This window comes from Scyliorhinus canicula, chromosome 5 (genome assembly GCF_902713615.1).
Source record: "Scyliorhinus canicula chromosome 5, sScyCan1.1, whole genome shotgun sequence".
NCBI lineage: Eukaryota > Metazoa > Chordata > Chondrichthyes > Carcharhiniformes > Scyliorhinidae > Scyliorhinus > Scyliorhinus canicula.
The window spans coordinates 99,197,938-99,205,834 of NC_052150.1; positions in this window are offsets into that span (position 1 = coordinate 99,197,938).

Consider the following 7,897-nt stretch of genomic DNA (forward strand, 5'->3'; position numbering starts at 1 on the left):
GACCTGGTTGGGGGGGAAGGAATTCCGACCCCAGTGGCGGGGGCTCTGCTGTGGCCTGGCCCACGATCGGGGCCCACCAATCGGTGGGCTGGCCTCTTGGGCTGAGGGCCTCCTTTGCTCCGCACTGGCCCCTGTAGCCCTACGCCATGTTCATCATAGAATTTACAGTGCAGAAGGAGGCCATTCGGCCCATCGGAGCCGGCGAGGAGAAGGGAGGCACTGCGCATGCGCGCATTGGCACCGGTCGCACTGTGCATGCGCGCATTGGCACCGGTCGCACTGTGCATGCGCGCATTGGCACCGGTCGCACTGTGCATGCGCGCATTGGCACCGGTCGCACTGTGCATGCGCGCATTGGCACCGGTCGCACTGTGCATGCGCGCATTGGCACCGGTCGCACTGTGCATGCACGCATTGGCACCGGTCGCACTGTGCATGCGCGCATTGGCGCCAGTCGCCATGTACATGCGCAGACCCGCGGCGCCCAGTTGATGCTGGCAATGGCAGGTGGAGCTGCGTGAATGGCTCCAGTGCCGCGCTGGTCCCCTGTAGCGGTCAGAATTCCTGCTCCTGAGGGCTTGTTAACGCCATCGTGAAATGTGACGGCGTTTACGATGAAGTCAAGAATTAGCCTCAGGATCAGAGAATTCCGGCCTTGGTTTCCTCCCACATGTCCCGAAAGATGTGCTGTTAGGTAATTGGACATTCTGATTTCTCCCTCTGTGTACCCAATAGGCTCCGTAGTTCGGCGACTAGGGGATTGTGACAGTAACTTCATTGCAGTGTTGATGTAAGCCCACTTGTGAAAATAATAAAGATTATATTCTTATTATTATAGAATTGTTCAGCAGCTTCATGGCTGCAGCTAGCACGCTGCAAGTTTCCAGCCTAACAGGATTCTACCTCTAGTGTGATTTCCTACTCTATTGATCTCCCAGTCCCGGTGATCCTTAATTTTGTTGTCATAGAATCATAGACTTTACAGTGCAGAAGGAGGCCATTCAGTCCATCGAGTCTGCACCAGCCCTTGGAAAATCACCCTACTTAAGCCCACGCCTACACCCTATCCCCATAACCCAGCAACACCACTGAATCTTTTGGACACTAAAGGGCAATTTAGCATGCCCAAGCCACCTAACCTGCTCATATTTAGACTGTGGGATGAAACCGTAGCACCCGGAGGAAACCCACACAGACACAGGGAGAAAGTGCAAACTCGACACAGACAGTTACTCGAGGCGGGAATTGAACCTGGGATCCTGGAGCTGTGAGGTAGCATGCTAACCACTGCACCACCGTGCTGGCTGTGTTGCCTTAAAGGGGCAATCACCACATCCCTCCCCCTGTGACTCCTTTGTACAATCTTCAATAACTAAGGGCGGGATTCTCCGCGAACCGACGGGGCAGGCCACTCCTGCGCCGAGGAGTGGCATGAACAACTCTGGCGTCGTGGGCTAGGCCGGTGCCGGAGTGTTTGGCGCCACGCCTGCCGGCGCAGAAAGGCTTGGCGCCATGCCAACCAGCGCCGAAGGGCCTCCCGGGCTGACGTGAGTTGGAGCATGCACGGGAGCGCAGCATGTGCTGGCGTCATCCCAGCACAAGCGCACGGGGGTTCTTCTCCACACCGGCCATGGTGGAGGTTGCCAGCGGCCGGCATGGAGGGAAAGAATGCCCCCATGGCACAGGCCCGCCCACGGATCGGTGGGCTCCGATCGCGGGCCAGGCCACCGTTGGGGCACCCCCTGGGGCCAGATCCCCCTGCCTCCTCCCCCCCCCCTCTCCCGAGCACTCAGCAGGGCGCCCGTGGCGCCAGGTCCCGCCGGTAAGAACCTGCTGTGATTTATGCCAGCGGGACCCGTCAAAAACGGGCAGCCACTCGGCCCATCGCGGGCCAGAGAACCACGGTGGGGGTGGGATTTATGTCGGAGACCCCCCCCTAAGTTACTCACTCCTAAATTCTTTTTTTTAAATAATTTTTATTGAAATTTTTTTATAGAAAATATAACAACAAACAATGAAAAGCAACAATAAAACACCATAGTATCTGTAACACCCCATGACCGTATCAACGCATGTATCTCACCGCCCAGCCCCCCCCAAACCCAGTAAACAACAAGAGAACTTAAAAATGAATTAAAATTAAATAAACAAACATTAAATAAACAAACATAGTCAATGCACCCCCCCCCCCTTTTTCCCCCCCTCCCCCCCGGGTTGCTGCTGCTGACCTAGTTCCCTATCGCTGAGCCAGAAAGTCGAGGAAAGGCTGCCACCGCCTAAAAAACCCTTGTACCGATCCTCTCAGGGCAAATTTGACCTTCTCCAGCTTAATAAAACCCACCATGTCATTGATCCAGGTCTCAACGCTTGGGGGTCTCGCATCCTTCCACTGTAGCAAGATCCTCCGCCGGGCTACTAGGGACGCAAAGGCCAGAACACCGGCCTCTTTTGTCTCCTGCACTCCCGGCTCCACCGCAACTCCAAAAATCGCGAGTCCCCAGCCTGGCTTGACCTTGGATCCTACCACCCTCGACACCGCCCTCGCCACCCCCTTCCAGAACTCCTCCAGTGCCGGGCATGCCCAGAACATATGGGCATTGTTCGCTGGACTCCCCGAACACCTGACACACCTGTCTTCGCCCCCAAAGAACCTACTCATCCTAGACCCGGACATGTGGGCCCGGTGCAGCACCTTGAATTGGATGAGGCTAAGCCGCGCACATGAGGAGGAAGAGTTAACCCTCTCCAGGGCATCAGCCCATGTCCCATCTTCGATCTGTTCCCCCAGTTCCCCCTCCCACTTAGCCTTTAGCTCCTCTACTGACGCCTCCTCCACCTCCTGCATTACCTTGTAGATATCAGATATCTTCTGTAGCACGTTTTACTTGAGTGTATTACGCGTTTATTGGAGTGTATTAACACGCCTCCGTTTAAAGGCCGTGTGCTTAACACTACTACAGCTCTGTGTATGTAATTTCAGCTCGGAGTTGCCAGGTGCCGTATTTAGACACCCCACAAGTATTTCAAGGTCAGGTTCAAAGTAATAAAACTATACACCGATTAGTAAGTTCAAACGATTGATATTTATTATACAAATATAATAAATACGCATGCATACGCTAAAGACTAATACTTATTTCTACTATTAAACGACTAAATACTTATCTAAGTAGGAACCAGCAAGGTCAGGGGACAAGGCCTTTGTTCCTTTCTGGACTGCACCTTCTGTTCTCTAATAGTCGGCTAGAGTATAGGCAATGCCGGGGTCACGTAGCGAGCGTCGTTTTGGCACTTACTGAACGATGGCTGGTGCTCAACGGCCGGTGATGAAAGACAGGATCTGGAAGCTGGAGTCGGAGTCAGAAGCGGAGCCGGAGCAAAAACAGACAGAACCATGTGCGGGGTCTACCTTTATAGGTTCCCCAATGTCCGTGCCTCTTCGGGGCGGGCCTTTACCTGCCATGTATCGATTGGGTCTTTTCCCAATCGATATTTTACAAATCCCCCAATCTGAGGGTCTCTTCTCGATGGGTGGGGCGGTCTCTTTGGGTCTTTGTGATGGATACTTATGGTGCCGTTTCGTCTGGGCCTCTCTCAAAAGAATCCATTCATATCTAAATGTTTCTATTGTGCTGGCCTGGATCTTGATCACCTCATTACTATGCAAATCGTTGTTGCTATTTACACCTTAAGCTGAGATCCTGCACCTGGCCATAAACTGGTTTTGTACGTGCAGAATGCTAATTAGCCTTTTGCAAACTGCTTGTCCTGGCTAAAACTGTTTTCTCCCTGCAGCCTTAGCAGTTCTCCATTTTGGTAGCCCAGTGTCCATCTTAGGTGGCTACATTCCCTCCTTGTGATCCTCACAATAAAATTGTGAAGGATCACCTATGCACGTTGCTTCGAGTGCTTCTGGGTGCCCTCTTTGTGTTCCCTGACCTCAGCAAGTTCCTGGGCGTCTACTCTGTCCTTGACTATGGGAAGAAATTTTTTTTTATCTGACATCTCTACTTGGCGCTATGTCAAAGGGGACATGCATTACCAAAACCGGGAACCTCTACCTATCACAACTATTATCCTTATCCTTATTTTAAACATTTTATTACAGTCTAAAAACCTTATCCATTCACACCACATTACATATCACTTCCTGACTCGGCAGTCGAGTCCAGGACAATATAATACATGGGTATCCTTTATTCACATAGTGCTTTATTCATTGAGGGGCTGGGGGGATTGGTGGAAACCGAAAATAGGGGATTGAACTCCATAGATGGTTGAGGGGCAGGAACGGGAGGCTCTCCTTTTCCATTTCCTCAACCTGAGGGTCTGTACGATTATGCAGAGGATTGCAATCACTAGTAGTGATTCAATCACGTATGACATGGAGTACCATGTCATAAATTTTGTGCACCAGGTCTGAACTTCACTGATCAGAGCTGAGCACGGGGGAGTTGGTGTGAGGGAAACATTGACGGCGGGGGTTGTGGGGGAAACGTGACTCGCTTCCACACATACAAATATAACATTTAACAGTAATAGGTAGGCTTCCATCATGGTCTTCTCTTCGTTCTCTTTCTCTTCCTCCTGTATGGCCGATCCTTGCTGTGAACCCTCTTTCGTCCTTCGAAAGCTATGGGATCAAGCACAGTATCTGTCAATACACAGTTTAATATCCGTACTTGTTAATGTATCTGTCCTCTAATTCCAATTGACCCTTTAAAATGACTGGCCAAGTCACACCCTGTGACTCCCCTCATTTTTTTTTTCAAAAGCGAATTTTAGGAACAGAATACACCTAACAACTTTCCTCCTGCGAGCCGTCTCGCAGGCTTTGCTAATTTACCATCAGAATGTTCCTGGATGTAAATAGCATGTGGGATGGCGGCCTAAGGGCTACCTAACGAAAAATGAAAACAAATTTTTGAAACAAAAGGTCGAATGGGTTGCGTATGGGCCGCTACGGGTAAGATTTGAATGGGATCCCCGGGTAAGGCATGCTGTGCCGTACCCGAGCTTGGCTGACCAAAGTGGGTTCTCAGACAGGGCGGGTCCTCAGTGCTGTTTGTCCACTGCCTGAGTAACCTGGAATAAACGGGTAAAAATGTGTTTACCGTGGGTTTGCAGCCTCTATTCACCGAATAGAGGGGCACCTAAAAATAAGGGAGGAGCCAAGATGCTCCAACATCTGAAAACAGTGAACTGGAGTTCTCAGAGATTTCAGCAGAGAAACTTAGTGTGCGTGTAAGGCGGTCACAAGCCTTACAGCTGAAAAGATCTCCAATCAAACCATTGGGTTGGGAACCGAAGTTCTCAAAGGTATCGGCGGACAAGCTAAAGTGCGTGCGAGGTGGTCACAATCTTTTCAGCTGAAAAGAAGGTGTCCAACCTCCAACTGAACCAATAACATTAAACAAACAAACATAAACTGACAAACAAACATACGTGCAGGTTCCATCAGAAAGGACATCGCTTCCCTCAAGCGGTTCCTATTTTACATCATCTGGACACCTCACGTTTTCTCTGCCTCTGTGAACAGGGTCACAAAGGGGTTGCCGTATCGGGATTCAGACACCGTGTCGTCCTGCTCTCCCGGATCCCACACCCTTGTGTGGATCAGGCATGCAATTTTGTAATTATGTGACCGGGGGTCACTTTCATCGTTGCGGACAAGTCTGTACGAATTGTCCCTGTGCCAAAGTGTTGGGTCTAAACTTGAATGGGCATTGTCGGGGTAGTCGGGGTCGGGTGGTGGGTCTGGATATTTGATATAGGTGACTTCCATGGGATCACTGGAGTCGGGGTCATAGTCGCTGCAGTGTGGGCTGTAGGGTTGTGTGCTGTGGCTGTCCTCAGAGTCAGTGTCAGTATCGCTGTCTCTGCTGCGGCAGCTTGTGGGCGTTTCGGGGCGTGGTCTGTCGTGGTCAGTGGGTGGAGTCGTGGGCGAGTCCGATGAAGAACTGGTCTGTGAGGGGGATGGTGGAAACGTGTCTCTAGTGGGCGGAGCGAGGTGTTCTGCTGCGTCTAGCAGGACATGGTGTGCATGATTAGACTGTGTTCCATATGCCTTTAGCTGGTTAATATGGAACCACGCTGTCTTTCCGTTGGGGTATTTTATCCTGTAAACCGAGGGGCTAATTTTGTCCGAAATTGAATACGGGCCGGAATATTTTGGTGCCAAAAAACTGCTGGGGTTATATACAGATAGCATTACCTGTTGCCCAACCTGGAATTCTGTGGGGTGTACGTTCTTGTTAAAGCAGCCTGTGCGTTGTCTACGCCGTTTCCCTAGTTGAACTGCGGCTGCGATCTGTGCAGACCTCACAGTCTCAACTAGGTCTTTAACTGCCTTTTCATGTGTGAGGGCCGTCACTTCGGGGCTAGTCATGTCCAGTCCTAAAAGGAATTCTGTACCTTTCATAGGGTGTCCGGTCATGAGTGTGTGTGGTGTGTATCCTGTGGAAGATGAAACTGTATTTCTGATAAACATGAGTGCAAATGGGAGCACTGAATCCCATGTGGAGTTGTTCTCTTGAACCATTTTTCTAAGTGTGGATTTTAGGGTCCGATTCATGCGCTCTACAATCCCGCTGGACTGTGGGTGATACGCAATATGAAAATTTTGTTTGATGCCGAATATGGTCAGGACGTTCTTCATGACACGTCCTGTGAAGTGAGATCCCTGGTCCGAATCTATACTTCTAGGTAAACCCCATCTCGTGAAGATGTGGTGGGTCAGGATTTTTGCAGCTGTCTTAGCTGTATTTGTTCTTGAGGGGAATGCCTCTTCCCATTTGGTAAAGGTATCAATTACCACCAGAACGTATTTATAGCCATTCCTACAAGGGGGCAATGGTCCTATAAAGTCGATCTGGAGGTTTGTCCAGGGGCCATTAACTGGTCGAGTATGCCGAAGCTGTGCCTTTTTAGAATACCTCTCCGGGTTATTCTGGGCGCAAATAAGGCAATTCTCGATGTAGTGGGTTACATCGGTCCTTAGGTTAGGCCACCAACAGAGCTGCCTGAGGTGCCTCGTGGTCGTGTCAATCCCTTGATGTCCATGCCCGTCATGGAACAAGGCAATCATTTGATTTCTGTCCTGCTGCGGGACCACATAAAGCTGGTCCTTGATGATCATACCCTCATGTGTGGTCAGTGCGTGTCTAAACTTGTCAAACTGAGGCACAAAGTTGCCTTTAAAAATCTCCCTGAGATCCTCATCCTGCTTCTGTGCTTCAGCTAAATCCTTGATATCGGTCTGTGAGACTTGAACTGCGCTCACAGGGGCGCTAGCTGGTGCGCTAGCTGGGGGTGTCCACAAGTGTCCTCGCCTGGAACCTGCTTTAGCCAGTGCGTCGGCTTTTACATTCCCAGGGGGGGATGACCTATGGTGGCTTCTAACTTTTATAATGCCAAAAGTCCTATCCTTTGCTTTGTCTAGGATGTGGCGGAGTAAGGGAGCTGATGGAAGTGGTTTCCCGTCTGCGGAGACAAAACCTCGTGTCCTCCACAGGGGTAGAAAATCTGTTAGACTGTTGCAAACATATAGACTGTCCGAGTATATGTCCGCCGGGCTGGGGAAAGAATCGGGGTGGTCCACTATATAAGCTATGGCCGCGAGCTCTGCTGCCTGCGCGCCTAAGTGACCTGGCAATTTTAAAGCTATTTCTTCGAGTGCGCGACCCTGCGCGCCCTCGACATAGATGCCGCATCCAGTGATACGTTCACCATCTAAAACCGTGGATGAACCGTCCACGTATATCCTTCGTGGGCCACACGTGTCTGTGTGTGGGGGGCTTTGTCTTGGGTTCCCTATCTTCCTGGGGGGTGTCTTCGCTATGAAGGGTCCTGTGTTGTGTAGGGGTGCTACAATTTCACATTCATGGGGCTGTCCTGG